This window comes from Ambystoma mexicanum, chromosome 12, assembly GCF_040938575.1.
Source record: "Ambystoma mexicanum isolate Mex_15411 chromosome 12, UKY_AmexF1_1, whole genome shotgun sequence".
Classification (NCBI taxonomy): domain Eukaryota; kingdom Metazoa; phylum Chordata; class Amphibia; order Caudata; family Ambystomatidae; genus Ambystoma; species Ambystoma mexicanum.
The window spans coordinates 896,383,228-896,398,953 of NC_090936.1; the positions used below are offsets into that span (position 1 = coordinate 896,383,228).

At 44.4% G+C, this 15,726-nt stretch overlaps 1 protein-coding gene across 3 annotated transcripts in view; it reads left to right on the forward strand.

Annotated features, from left to right (window-relative positions):
* The window catches only part of TBC1D15 (TBC1 domain family member 15), a 1,818,951-nt gene that overhangs the window by 589,561 nt on the left and 1,213,664 nt on the right, over positions 1 to 15,726 (forward strand). The window lies entirely within an intron of this gene.

Here is a 15,726-nt window from a genome sequence, read left to right on the forward strand (position 1 = left end):
AGTCCTTGGGCTATAGTCACCAGCTTGCAGCTTGATGTCACAGTCCTATCTAGTTTGCTATTCTCATAGATGCGAGTGTGTATAATTCAGGTTGTGCTGTGAACTCTACTAAGAGTTGGGCTGCCCCTAAGGTCTTATGTTTCCTTTGGATAATCCTCCTAAGAAACCCTATCATAAAAGCAGCCAGATGAGAAAAGTAGGGACCATTGGTTCGAAAGAAATCTCTGGTCTAATACACAGCCTGCATGATTAAGTGCTTGTTTGCTGTCCGGCTTAAAACTCAGTCCCACCTTTATAGCACCTGTCTTGAGTGTTGTCTTCTTATTCCTAGAGATATAATGCCCAGCTTGCTTCTTGATTACAGAGTCCTTTTCTCTCCTTGGATAGTTTAGTGCTAGCTGAAGAGTGCCAGCTTGCGCCTATAATTGCATCTTGGCATTAGGCAAGTGGACGGCTGGAACAAATATCTTACAATTGTCAAGCTGAGCTTTAATATAATGATGGGAGAAGTAATTCGGAAAAAGGGAAGTGAAATGGTTGCTAAAGTACAGATGGTGCTCTTCCTTCCTGACACCAACATGCAAGGAGAGTTCCAGAGTATCATCGCCTGAGCCAAGACGGAATTGCCCCACTTCCCCAATGTTTTAGGTTCATTTTTGGAGAGATGAGAAGATGTAGGTTTTCCTAATGAAGAGATCAATTAAAGGATTATTTTAAATCCTGCCAATCTGGGGCCGTTGTGATGGAAGGCATTATGCCACCACTGCATGAGATTGTTACATGACTCAAATGTATCACTCACCACTGATTGTGGTCACCCTGACAGTAAGTCAGCGAGTTACGTAAGTGCAGAGCTTGTGATGCCAAACCACTGAAGCTGTCCTAAGGGGATGGAGCAGTCGACAGTGACAAAGGCATCAGATCTAAAAGTACCAACACTGCCCCCATCAACCAGCCACCTGATACTGTCAGTTTTGAAGCTCACCAATGACTTGGTATTAAAACCTTGACCAAACTCAGGTTTATAAAGATCAGGAATATTTGCAAATTCTACATGTTGCATTATCAAAGTGGTACATGCAGTATGTATACGTTTTCCGCAGTGGAAAGCTTTGAGATTTTGCAGAAATTTGCAGAATCTTGCAGATTACACCTTTCCTATTGATGAAAGAATGAATCATGGTGTGTTAGAGCTTGGAAGGAAATCTTCTCTGATGGGATTTCCAAGGTGGAAAAAAGGGGTTGGTGTTTTAATAGGACACAAATCTGTCACTGAAAATTAAAATCTGGCTCTAGCCAGAAGATGAGCAATTTCACATTCTGATAGACGGAAAGGTTGTGACCCCTGGAGTTAGTGTAGCTAATTATCTGGCAGTGGGCATTTTATTTGAATTTCTTCTTTTATATTGTTAACTTTGCTGTTGAAAACGCATGCTATTTCTATGCAACGTTGTGTGGAGGGTTTAATGACAGTCAAAGAAATGTATACCTTTAAACTCGTTTGTGACTTATAAAGTGGTAGTTTGCTCAGAAATTTTATTCTCCCAATCGATCAGGCATGTATTTTCGATCATACATCGATCCATCTTCAAAATTCCTATGCATCTTACCTTAGTTTTCCTCACTTTTATACATGCGAAAACACCTGCATGAGCACCGCCATCTTGTGGAAATCTTATCCGTTGGTCTATCGCCCTCGGTTCAAGTGCCATCGCGGCAGCAATAAAGCTCACCAGTCCCTAAAGCTGACATCACTAATCAAAACGATATGCTCCACCTATTTTAATAACGTTGGTGGGCAGCATAGTAAAACGCTCCCTGTCATCACCCGCGTCATAACGTTTTCCAACGCAGAACCAGGAACATAAACGCACACATCCACACAGTAAGCAAAAACCTTTCTTTCTTTTCACAAAAATGTTAAAAACCGTCTATATCAAAGAAAACAACAATAATCTTAATGGTAGCAAGTACTTTTATTTTTGTCATAATGCTACAGAGAGGTGTTCACGAAAACATCTTATAATGGCGATTCCGTTTAGCGATCGATTAATCACAGTCTTTGTATTGTTCACAGAAAGTTATTATTTTCCATGACTGATTTTGGATCTACGGATATTGTGATCCGTTAGTGAGTAGAACAGATTGCTTTCAGTATCGAATGCAACACTTTCACATCAGTATGTTTTTATAATCTATAGGATGTCATTTTGCTCCTTGTTACTGCAACAGGGAAAGGACAGATTGGTGTCTGGTGATCGTCCCAGATAATGGTTATCCCAGATGCGTGTTCACTAGTATTGTTCATTTCAGTTGAAAAAGCCGTCAACTGGAAGGAAGTATCACACCATGACAGGTACACATCGGGACAATGTAACTGTGTAAAATCGAGAATAAAACAAATATATTTCAGTACCCACTTTTTAATATAATATACGCATTACATACATATGTTAACAATTACAGTTATAATTAACACGTACAATTCTATTCTTTGCATCAAATTATTCATCCATCTGTGACATCGTTCGTGTAGCATACAACACACTTACCATCCTCACTTGCCCAAACACTAATTAAAACTTTGCTTACATTCTGCATTGAGTTTCCAATGTCCCTATGTGATGGACTACCAACCGATTCGAAAGACAGATTTCAGCAATAGAAACCTAACTTCCCTATGTCTGCTTTCAATGTACTGAACCTTATCAATTACTTGTGGTTATTCACCACATTGTGTCCTTTAAATTGTTTGTGTGGTGCAGTGAAGGCCAAATAACATTGAGACCCTTTATCCAGTGTTCTCAGGGAGCCACAACGATTTTTTTTTTATTTCTGAGGGTGCACCGGGCACAAAAATGAACAATATTCATGTCAAGCTGTGGGTGATGAAAGGGGCCTAGAATGCATATCATACAATCAGTTATGACATGTTTAACACCCCCCTTTATTGGATTTCTTTGAACTCTGTGTGATGATGGACACTTCCGACAATTATGACATCTTCAAATATCTATTCTAGTAACAATGTGCAATTTGCAAGTGCGGAGGCATCTTTTATTTGTTGAACAGAACACAGTGCTTCTGTTCTTGTGAGCGAGCTACATACGGGGGAAGAGTTGCATTCCAGACCCTGCTATCTATGAGGTGCTATTCGTGTCCTGGGAGCCGACGCGCTCTAACAGGGCTCAGTAAAGGGGGGCTGTAAAAAGAGCATAATTCAAGCCTTTAGCTGCTTTATTCTAAACATATTCTACCATATAACGAGACTGGCTGGCAGCTGCGAAATTATTAAATTCCCTGCAGCTCTGCTTCAAGGCTACATTCGGGAGGGAGCCGGGCATTCTTTCCCGGCGCTGCCTATGTTGTGTTTCAACGAACTCTTGGTATCCTCGCGGCCCTGTCCTCTCAGGTGCAGACAACAATGTTTTACAGTCGAGCAGTGTAAGCAGAAAATGTACTGCGAAGCAATAAGAACAGAAAGCAATGAGCAATGGTTAGAAAACAAAATGGCGATCCTTGTTACATCAAAATGGCCGTTCATTGGCAAACTCGGAAACCTATATGTCTGTCATATCGTGCATGAGACGGTTGGCCCACGGCCACCAAAATATGTTTGCCGTCCCATATGAGAGGTATCCATTTTTCTAGACTGACAGTGAAACCCAATGAAATACTCTGCGTAGCAAAATATTTACTACCATAATAACGGTAGCAACGCGCCTAGTGTCACAACATTTACAGATTCTTTCACAGATGCGCCTAGTCGAGGTGCAGACAGGCTTGAACTGCCCTGTAAGGCAATGGTCAAAAGAAAAAGAAAAATGATAGTGTGGGGTAGTTTTTTGGGTGAAAGTGAAGCAACCTTTTATGGCAAAAAACAGAATTAGAATACACATTGTGAGAAACCAGAAGGTGGCTCACCCACTAGCCCCCCGGGGATTGTCAATCTGGAAAAGTGAATACCCTTCATTTGAATGACAGACGTAACTTGATGGCCGTAGGCCAACCGTTTTATGCACCGAATTATAGAAATATAGACTCTTATCCTTGACCAACAAGCGGCCATTTTAAACGTAGCAAGAATCGCCATTTTGCTTGTTAACCATTGCTCATTGCTTTCTGTCTAAAACTGCTTTGCAGCTTGCAATTCTTGCGGATTCTGCTTACTCAACTGTTAACATTGTTGTCTGAATATGAAAGGGCAAGGTCGCGGGACTGAGGAGTTTGTTGAAAACTCCTCATGAGTAGCTCAGAAAGGAATGCCCACGCTCCCTCTCTGTAGCCTTGAGGGAGAGCTGCAGGGCATTTAATCACTTCACTTCACAGCTGCCAGCCAGTCTCGTACGATGGTAGAATATGTTAGAATAAAACAGCTAAAGGCTTGAATTATGCTCTTCCTACGGCACCCCTTCGCAAAACCCTTTAGAGCGTGTCGGCTCTCGGGACACGAATAGTACCTCATAGATAGCAAAGCTTGGAATGTGACTCTTCCCCCGTGTGCAGCTTGCTTCCAAGAACAGAACCACTGTGTTCTGTTCAACAACTAAAAGATGCCTCCGCACTTTCTAAATTGCACATTGTTACTAGAATAGACATCAAAAGTGTCATAATTGTCATACCCGTTGGAAATGTCCATCATCATTCGAGTTCAAAGAAACTTAATAAAGGAGGGCGTTAAACATGACATAGCTGATTGTATGATATGCATTTTGTATATATGTAACTGATGTACGTAATTCACTCTCTTGCGTCCCTCCAGGTCTAGGAAACTCACGTCGCGGGGCGTGAGACCAGAATTGGCCAATTGGGACTATTTCTGCTTGCAATAAACCCTAGCATTGGGAATTTGAACCTCGTGTCTGGCGCATCTTTTCGTGTATGGTTATTGCCTTGTGTCCATATCACGAGGGACCCCTATGGGCCCCTTTCAAGATGGCGCCCGAATAGGGACCCTCCCCCACTTGCCCAATCGTATACGTTGTAACGGAGTAAAGGCAGAAGAACGGCGAGGACGGGACGATCGAGCCGGGATCAAGAAGTGTACGGGGCGCCCTGTAGAAGTGAGGAGAGATTCCTTCCGCAGATCTGCACACATCTGATCCCTGATCGACGTACCGGGCCAGAGGGCAAAGGAGGCGAGGGTCCCGAGACGAGGCAGAAGCCTGAGGAGCGCAGACACGATGTTGGGAGAGGTTGCATTAGGACAGGCGACTTGTTTTATCAGGTGAGTCATTCCCGATTCAAATAAAAACCTGATTTTTGGTAGAGTGTTGATTTTGCAAATTCAAACATCCAGGTAAAGGTTAGCTAACCAAAGGGGAAGGTTAAAAAAAACATGCCTGGAGTACTGTCCACTTTAGCGGGGCTTTTCAGCTGCGGCAGACAGTCCTTGGAATATGGCCAAAGTGCACCGCCTGGGGGAACGCCGGCTTATGACATGTATGCAAAATATGGTGTGGGTGCGATAATATTTTGTGAAATTTGGCATAGGCAAACTAGAAAGCAACCCGACCACCAGTGGCCGATTAATGGTAGCTTTGAGATTGCGAGGATAGATAACCCAGAAAGGGTGCTGATTAGAAAAAAAGCGCGACCCGCAGCTTTTGAGACTGTCAAAGATTGGAGGAGGGAATCAATGCTCCGATTTAGGAGTAGAGAGAAGCATGCGCATAGGCACAAAATGAAGCTTGAGGTAGCAGAAGAAAAGGAGGAGGAGGAGTGGACGGCAAGTCTAAGACGGGAAGGGTGACGTGACCAAATGAATATAGAAGGAGTATACCCTCAGCGGGAACTACACATAGCAGACGAATTAATGGAACATTTGTTAACTAACACGGCTCGAGGCCCAAAACCAGAATCGAAACCAAACACGCCAGTAGTGACTGCGCAGGCCCAACCAGTAGCTTTCGTACCCCCTCCCGTAGCCCAAGCACTTCCCCTCACGCAAGCATTAACCCAAGCCCCACCCACAGCTGGAGCCCTCCCACAAGCGCAGACCACGGACACGCAATTTCCCAGCACCCAGGAAGGCCCTTCACAGATGCCACCTGTGTCACTGGTCCCATCCGCACCTCCCGCTCCAGAGACAGATTCAGCACCATCCGCCCCTTCCGAAGTCGAAATTGAGACCGGGGAGGCGAGAGGCGGGGCTGAAGGAACAGGATTTGGACGGGTAACTCGAAGCACGATCAGCAAAGAAAGAAAGATTGAATTACGGCAAGAGGCAGACATTTACATAGAAGGACATGATGGGACGGCAGCATTGGCCTCATTATATGGGTACCGAAGAAGCGACGAGAGACAGGTAGTGTTGGAATGTATGGGGGAAATTTTGGTGGGAGAATGGAAAAAGATACTTGGGAATTTACCGCCACAGCGATTGTTAGATTTGAATAAGTTAGCACGCAGTGAGCAAAGAGATGAGGATGTAAGAAAACATGTGCACAAACTCATTGAAGTAAAAAATGAAATGGAAGACAGATATGCGGAAATGTTTGCTACACCTGAATATAGTAGTGAGTGTATTAAGAACGGTAGGAAGGAGGCGTCGAGGTTGTATATGCAAAAATCGTGGCCGAGAGTTTTTTCAGGTGGTACAAAGCAGTTGCCAGTACCGGGACAAATAGGTGATAAACAAAGATTGCAGGTATGGGTGGGGGAAACAATGCGATGGATGTCGAACAAAAGAACGCCAGTGAAGGAAGTAAGTGAGATATGTAATGGGTACCCATTGGAGATGAGAAAAGAAGCGATGCGAACGATAGTAAGAGTGTTACTGCAGCAGGTCATTGGATACAATAGAGGTAGAGGAAATGCACAAGGCAGAGGAAATTTGAATAATATGCACGGGGTGTCATTGGGAGTAAATCAATGTGCGCACTGTAAGGAGGAAGGACACTGGCGAGCGCAATGCCCGCACCTACAGAATAGAGGTGGGTTTGGTCAGAGAAGGCCTCATAGAGGACATCAGGGGTCAAACGGCCCAAGCAGAAATAGCATGCAGCAGGGATATACCAATGGAGGTACTCAAAACCAATCCTATGGTCAAAACCAAGCGCAACAGAACCAGGCATTGAACCAAAGTGTTTCGAACCAAAATCAGGGTGGGCAGGGCCAACAGAGAAATGATCAGAGTGGAGGACACCGAGGGGGAAATGGGAATATTTTTGATACACAGCCAAACACGTATTATAGCAGCAGCGGTGACTACACATCGGACGATGTGTTATTTTCGCGATAGGACAGCCCACGGCAGGGGTCGGAACCAGTGTCTATTCCCGTGAATCAGAGAGGACCCTACGTAGAAATGAGAGTCAGGAATAAGGAGCACCGTTTCCTTGTAGATACAGGGGCACAGAAGTGTTTGATAGACCACCACTTGGTTCCGGAGATCCCACTGTCGGGGCAAAAGAATGTTTCTGTAGGGTTCGCAGGTACACCAGTAATTAACCCCATGTCCGAAGCTGTCCCAATTACAATAGGACCATTTACGGAACAGTGTCCATTTCTTTTGACAGAAAATTGTGGAGAGAACTTGCTAGGATTAAATTTGTTGAGAAAATTGGGGGCAGTCATACATTGTACGGCAGATGGGGTTTTCCTCACGATGTGGCTTCACGATGCACCGGTGACGGAATTTATGTCAAAAGCGTTACCAGAAGAGCTAAGTAGAGTACCAACCTGTCTGTGGGCGATGCATGATAACGATGTAGGATGCTTGAAAATAGAGCCAGCAAAAATAACTTTGAAAGAAGGTGTTACATTACCACGAATTCCCCAGTATAAAATTTCTGTTGAAGGTGAGAAGGGATTAAAAAGTATTGTTACTGACCTGGTGAGATTGGGGGTGGTTGAAGAAACTGCAGGTAGCACGTGCAACAGCCCGATTCTTCCAGTTTACAAGAAAGGAGGCAATGAAGTACCCTATAGTTTCATAATTGATCTGCGCGCATTAAACAAAGTGGTAGACCCACAATTCCCTTTGGTCTCAGATGTCACAACCATACTAACAATGATACCGGCCACTGCAGAATACTTTAGTGTAGTTGATCTGAAGAACGCGTTCTTTAGCATTCCAGTGGATAAAAGCAGTAGATATCTGTTCGCGTTCACTCTAGGATGTCGATCATTCACATTCACACGCATTCCACAAGGATACACAGAAAGCCCGAGCATTTACAGCAGAGCGCTAAAAGAGCAGCTAGACATGCTAAAATTACCCAATGGTTGCATACTCTTGCAGTACATAGATGACTTGTTATTAGCTGCTGACACAAAAGAGATCTGCAAAGAAAGTACTATATTACTATTGACACACTTGGCGACCCATGGTCACAAGGCAAATTTGAAGAAATTCCAGTATAATCAGAAGGTGGTGTCTTATTTGGGTTACCTACTTTTGAAAGAAGGGAGAAGATTAACACCAGAACGCATAGAAAGTATTTCTAGTATGACTATTCCAAAAACTCAAAAAGGAGTGAGAGCTGTAATAGGCATGGCCTCTTATTGTCGGCAGTGGATCAGTAATGTTGCGTTGATTGTGAAGCCGATGATAAAGTTAACTAAAAAGGATGCAGTGATGCCTTTACAATGGGATGAGGAATGTCAGAAAGCGTTTGAGCAATTGAAAGCTGCATTGTGTGCTGCGCCAGTTTTAGGCACTCCTAACTATAAAAAGATCTTTAGACTATTTGTGAGTGAGAGTGAAGGATGTGCATTGGCGGTTTTGACACAGGAACAAGGTGGAAGAAATAGGCTGTGCGGCTATTATTCTTCCGCGCTGGACCCTGTAGCGCGCGCACTACCACGATGTTTGCGATCCGTCGCAGCGGCTGCTGCGTCAGTGAAACAAACTGAAGGAATGGTATTGGGGCACACTTTAATTCTGATGGTGCCACATGCTAAAGACGTTCTATTAAATAGGACACAAATGCAACACCTCACCTCAGCTAGACTAACAAGATATGAGCTAATCTTGTTTGCACCCCACATCCAAATTATGAGGTGTAGCACATTGAATCCTGCAGAATTAATGCCACTGCCCATAGCAGAAATTGGTGACAACGAATCACCACCACATGATTGTTTAATGGTCACTGAAGAAGAAACAAAGGGAAGAATTGACTTGAGCAACATCCCACAGAAAGAGCCAGATGGGGAGTTATTTTGTGACGGCTCTTGTTTTAAATTACCTGATGGCACATCAACGGCCGCATATGCAATTACTGCCCTAGAGAGTGTTGTAGAAAGCAGAAGAATCCCCTACAATTCGACACAAGCCGCAGAAATAATAGCACTGACCCGAGCCTGTGAACTCTCTGAGAATTTGAACGTGAATATTTATACTGACAGCCAGTACACCTTTGGCATGGTTCATAACTTTGGCCGACTCTGGGCTGGGAGGGGTTTCTTGACATCACATGGGGCCAGGATTCAGCATGGCCCTTTGATTGTGCGATTGTTGTCTGCACTCACATTTCCAAAGCGCCTAGCTATAGTGAAATGCGAGGCGCATAAAAAAGTAACATGTAAAGTGGGAGAGGGAGACGCACTTGCAGACAGGATTGCGAAGCAAACAGCCACAGATTTGGGAAATAAGATGATGACAGTACAGACTGAGGAAGTACCTTATATGATAGAGAATGGAGTTGCCACAGTCAAAGAAATGCAGGCTGAGGCCACGACCGAAGAGATTCAGGGGTGGGCTAAGGGCTCTGCTGAGTTAGATTTGGAGGGATGTTGGGTGGACAAAGAGACCAAGAACTGGATGTTGCCAAATTCTTACGTAACCGCAATGGTCACAATGGCGCATATTCTTGCCAAATTCTTACGTAACCGCAATGGTCACAATGGCGCATAGCCCTACCCACATTTGCGCGAAGAAGATGGTACAGCATTTATCCACAGTATGGAAAAATGAACACATAAAAAAGAATGCAGAAAGGCTAGTGCAGAATTGTATTACGTGCCTGCAACACAATGTAGGGAAAGGAACCATGACTCCAGTAGGTAGTTTTGGCCCACCCTCTATGCCATTTGAGGTGATCCATTTTGATTTCATAGAAATGGAAAGGTGCCAGAACTACAAATGTGTTAGTGGTGATTTGTGCATTTAGCAAGTGGGTGGAGGCATATCCTTTAAAAGACTGCACTGCCATGTCAACGGCAAAAGTAATGTTGAAGGAGTATTTCTCCCGGTTTGGGTTGCCCCGTATCCTGTGGTCAGACAACGGCCCACACTTTGTGGCGCAGTAGCACTACAGATTTGTGCAGGTCTGCAGATAGAGAAGCAATTTCACAGTTCCAGGCATCTCAGTTCTGCCGGGCTTGTTGAGAGACATAACAGTATCTTAAAGTCAAATATAGCTAAAATCTGTGCTGGGAGCAAGTTGAGTTGGGTGGATGCATTACCCCTAGCGCTATTGTGCATGCGCACGTCTGTGCTGGCTAAAACTGGGCTCTCCCCCTATGAAATTATAATGGGGAGACCAGCAAATGTGTGGTGCGCACCGCAGCCCAAAAGATTATGTGAGGTCGAGCATCCTATGTTAAGCACGTACTGTGGCCTTTTAATGCAGAAGTTGCGTTTGATTCATCAGCAGGTGCAGGAGGCGTTACCAGTGCGATACACCGGACCGGGGCACTCGCTGGAGCCTGGAAGTTGGGTCTTAATAAAGAACTTTGAGCGGAAGACAGCATTAGCACCCAGGTGGCGCGGCCCCTACCAAGTACTTCTGGCAACGCAAACGGCCATTCGAGTGGACAGACGGAAGGCATGGATCCATGCAACACATGCCAAAAGATTCCCAGAACTGCTGACAACTTCCGACGACCAGAGAAAGGAAACGGTCTCGGAAACAAAAGAAACTGTTGCCAGTCCATTGCCACAGCATCAGCCTGAGCGAGAAGTGAAACTCGAAACAGAGCCTGGGGAGGCTGCCAGTAAGGGGAGAGGGCGAAAAGTGCCCCAACGTTGCTCAGCAGAAACAACATCACTGCCGGGGGACACAAACCCTGCATTGCAAACACGAGCAGAAACAACGCGTATACCCCTTTGGCACCCACCAGTTTCTGCAAATGCACCAAAGCCAAAGAAAGAAACTACATTATTGCCACGGCGCTCATCGCTACCCATCATTGTGCCACAGGCTGACACTAAGCCTGATACTGGAAGTGCAACTGCACTATTCACGGATCATACAATACCAGGAGTGAAACGGTATAATTTGCGGCCTCGACAGGCAAAGTAATCCAAAGATCTTTGGTGCTTTTCTTTTACCTTTGGTTCCACTCACGGACGGAGTGGGAGCCAGGGGTGTAGAGGAGAGAAGTGTGAGAGTTGTGCAAGTCGGACAATTCAAGACTCACGGCTCCTCGGTGCGCTTATAAAAAGTACATGTGTCAGGAGCCAGAGCAGGACAAGCTAGACTGATAGAGTGCATGTGTCCTAAGCCAGAGCGGGACAAGCTGGATGCACATAGTAATCTATCAATAAAAAACTGTTCAGAAATCGTCTGAGAAGTGGGAGGAAGAACAACTAATCTTGCTCGGAGTGGATAGGTAATCTAGGCTGTGAAAGGGCTGGCAGAATTGAACTGTGACATTTTTCGTTGAACTTTTCTGGCATCAAGAATGAGAGACATTTGCGACGAACTTTGCCAGCAAGAAGAAGGACGATGAAGAACAAATCAAGACCGGTTTCAGCCTCCTCCTGCACCCCTGCTGAAAAGATGATAGATTTAGAGACTGTAAATTTAGGGAAAAAGCATGGTAAAAGGAATAAGGTACTGATTTGGTCATTGGTCCTGTGTTTCTTAAGTATGGTAGTACCAACAATAACAGCTATTACACTATGGTTCCTGGAGTCCGTGCACCCATTAGAAACACTTTTGCCAAAAGCAGCTACTGAAAGCCCGGTTCATGTAATCACTGGTACTTTGCCCCCAATGGAAGAAAGACATAGAGAAGGATACGGCAAAAATACATTGTTGCTCATCATGAACATGACCCATGCGGTTTTAAAGAAAAAAGATTGCTGGGTTTGTGCCCATTTACCACAGCACGATGGGAAAGGGATAGGCTGGTATGTACAACCGTTACCATTGGTTTATTCATGTGAAGTATCTTTGAGTGCAATGTTCTTTGGGAAATGGAACAAGAGTAATACGGGTCAGCTAGATGAGACCAATATGAATGAATTTGAGGAAGTGATCATGAGACCTGTGGGTTGTTCCATATTCCACAAAGCTTGCGTGTTTTCACCAGATCCCATGAGGAAGAATACACGAAAGACAACAAGACTAGATGGATTACATAGGCAAAATAGAACAACCCCGCCAGCAGAAGAAACATCAGTAATGACATTTCAAATGAGGGATGAATGGAATAAAGATGCTGTGCCCCCTGCTTATACAGTGGATCACAGCCCCGAAACTGTTCCCCTATGTTTACAGAAAAAGGGTTCCTATAAAGTAGGAACGTTTAGCAACTGCCTGAACACAGTGGTTTTAAAGCATGAAATAGAACCCGTGTACGTAGGGGACCCTGTTTACTTTATATGTGGGAAAAAAGCATATCCATGGTTACCTAGGAACTGGGGAGGTACATGCTACCTAGGTCTACTGTTTCCAGGAGTGTTCCTCTTGGAGACAGCAGAAGTAGCCAGACGAACAAAAGGTAGAACTCAAAGGAGTAGCGAGGATGCAATGATAGCAATAGATATAGCCAAATCATTTATACCATTCTTGTCCCAAATAGAAAATTCCTACAATATAACAAAACTGTCTAGAATATTAAAAAATACAATAGATTCAACAACGGATATTTTATTGACTATGACGTTAGAAGAAAAAGGAATAAGACTAATGGCACTCCAAAACAGGATGGCTCTCGATATAATATTAGTTGATCGTGGGGGAGTTTGCAAACTTGTAAAAACTGCATGCTGTGTGTATATAGATGATTACTCCCCTACAATATTTAAAGCAATCCGAAAATTACATGTCCTAAGTTCCACACTCTCTACTGAAGAAGGGGGTTGGGGGATAGGATCCTGGTTTTGGGGATTATTGCGGTCTTGGGGATGGAAGTTAATTTCGATACTAATGGTGGTACTTGGTATATTCATAACATGTTGCTGTTGCATACAATGCTTACCAATAGTTTGCACCGAAATAACTGATGGATGTACTAAGGGATGTATGCACATGGTGTCGAGAGGAAAACAAACTCATGACCAAAATAACAGAGACACTGATGAAACAAAAACAGTAAAACAATTCATGGCTATAGACATTAATGATGATGATGCTCATAATAGCATGAAAGGTTCAGACATAGATACCCCAGACTTATCCTCATCGGAGGAGGATACAATGAATGAATAAAGACGTTTGGCATACGGCCAAAAGGAGGGTTTGTCAATCTGGAAAAGTGAATACCCTTCATTTGAATGACAGACGTAACTTGATGGCCGTAGGCCAACCGTCTTATGCACCAAATTATAGAAATATAGACTGTTGTGCTTGACCAACAAGCGGCCATTTTAAACATACCAAGAATCGCCATTTTGCTTGTTAACCATTGCTCATTGCTTTCTGTCTAAAACTGCTTTGCAGCTTGCAATTCTTGCGGATTCTGCTTACTCTGCTCAACTGTTAACATTGTTGTCTGAATATGAAAGGGCAAGGTCGTGGGACTGAGGAGTTTGTTGAAAACTCCTCATGAGTAGCCCAGAAAGGAATCCCCACGCTCCCTCTCTGTAGCCTTGAGGGAGAGCTGCAGGGCATTTAATCACTTCATAGCTGCCAGCCAGTCTCGTACGATGGTAGAATATGTTAGAATAAAACAGCTAAGGGCTTGAATTATGCTCTTCCTACGGCCCCCCTTCGCAAAACCCTTTAGAGCGTGTTGGCTCCTAGGACACGAATAGTACCTCATAGATATTAAAGCTTGGAATGTGACTCTTCCCCCGTGTGCAGCTTGCTTCCAAGAACAGAACCACTGTGTTCTGTTCAACAACTAAAAGATGCCTCTGCACTTTCTAAATTGCACATTGTTACTAGAATAGACATTGAAAGTGTCATAATTGTCATACCCGTCGGAAATGTCCATCGTCATCCTGAGTTCAAAGAAACTTAATAAAGGAGGGTGTTAAACATGACATAACTGATTGTATGATATGCATTTTGTATATATGTAACTGATGTACGTAATTCGCTCTCTTGCGTCCCTCGAGGTCTAGGAAACTCACGTCGCGGGGCGTGAGACCAGAATTAGCCAATTGGGATATTTTTGCTTGCAATAAACCCTAGCATTGGGAATTTGAACCTCGTGTCTGGCGCATCTTTTCGTGTATGGTTATTGCCTTGTTTCCATATCACGAGGGACTCCTAGGGGCCCCTTTCAGGATCTGTCATCCAGGTGGTCAGGACACGGCCATCGCTTTTGGATCCAGTTCCTGGGGGTGGGCTAGTGCGGGAGGATCATCTGGGTTGAGGGGTCTTCGGGGAGTGGGACACGGCATGGTGAGAAGCAGTATCCCCTTCACTGTAACACCTTTATCCCATCCTACCAGGTAGGATAAGTAGGGACTCTATCGCCACCCCCTTTTCCTAAACAAACACTTTCACACGGACAGCCCGCTCTGGGAGAAAACAGACTAAAACCCGAGCAGTATACCTGACATGTCCCAATACAATGGTCAGGCGTGGTCAGGCAATTACTGACCATCAAACACACCTGACTTCCATTAAACTTCCCCACACAGATAAAAGGTGGAGCACGAAAACACACTCTGAATGAGGCAAAACACATGAGGAAACAGCAGCATCAAGATGGCAGCTGAACGAGGGATGAAAGACGGTGAAGTATGAGGGGTTTGCAAGGAGGGAAATTCCCTTGACCTTTCTGGCAAGAAACCATTACTTTTGTGAGCGCTTGAGATTGGACATCTTAAGGCCACAAAACCAGTTTGAAGAATGCTGCATTGTGTGTTGGAGGTACCTGCACTCCTCCTACATGACTAATCGAGTCGGAGAGAAGCAGCAGCCGCTGTGATACTGTCCTTGGCTCCAATAACAGAGTAGCGACAAAGAAATCAACACAGCCGGTGAGTTGGAGAGACCAATACCAGACCGGCCTGTGTTGAAGCCAAGGTTGCAAGCAGCAACATTGTATAACGTGCACTGGAACAAACATTGTTAACAGGTGTGATGAAAGACGCGAGTAAAGTTAAATCCTGATGAATGCTTGAACTTTGAAAGGGAAGATACTATACCGTTGACAGAGTGGTCTGGCACAGAGTGCGTGCTCAATTGAAGGTCTCTGTAAGGTATCCAGCCGAGAAATGGCAGAAGTGAAAGTTAAAGAGCTGTAAGGAGAAAGGGTGTGTGAATCGAAGTGATTCTTTGACGGGTCAATAAAACCCTGCGCACAGTCGAACGTCTTCAGTTTTTTTTATACAGAAAGGAAAGATTGGAAAATGAGATAGTGTTCTGAGCCCGATCGAGGGAGGCCAATTGAGAAGAAAGGAACTGTTAAAGTGGGTCTGAGCCTGACAGAGGGGGATCCGGGGTGAACAGTGAATCACCCGAGAAATTGAACATGTGGAAATCCTGAGACGAAAGGAACGTTAATGTTCGTTTGTCGCATCAGGCCCTCTGTAATAAGAGACTTTGAATGGCAAAGAGAATTTGGCACAGAAGGCCCCGATACTGAGGTTTT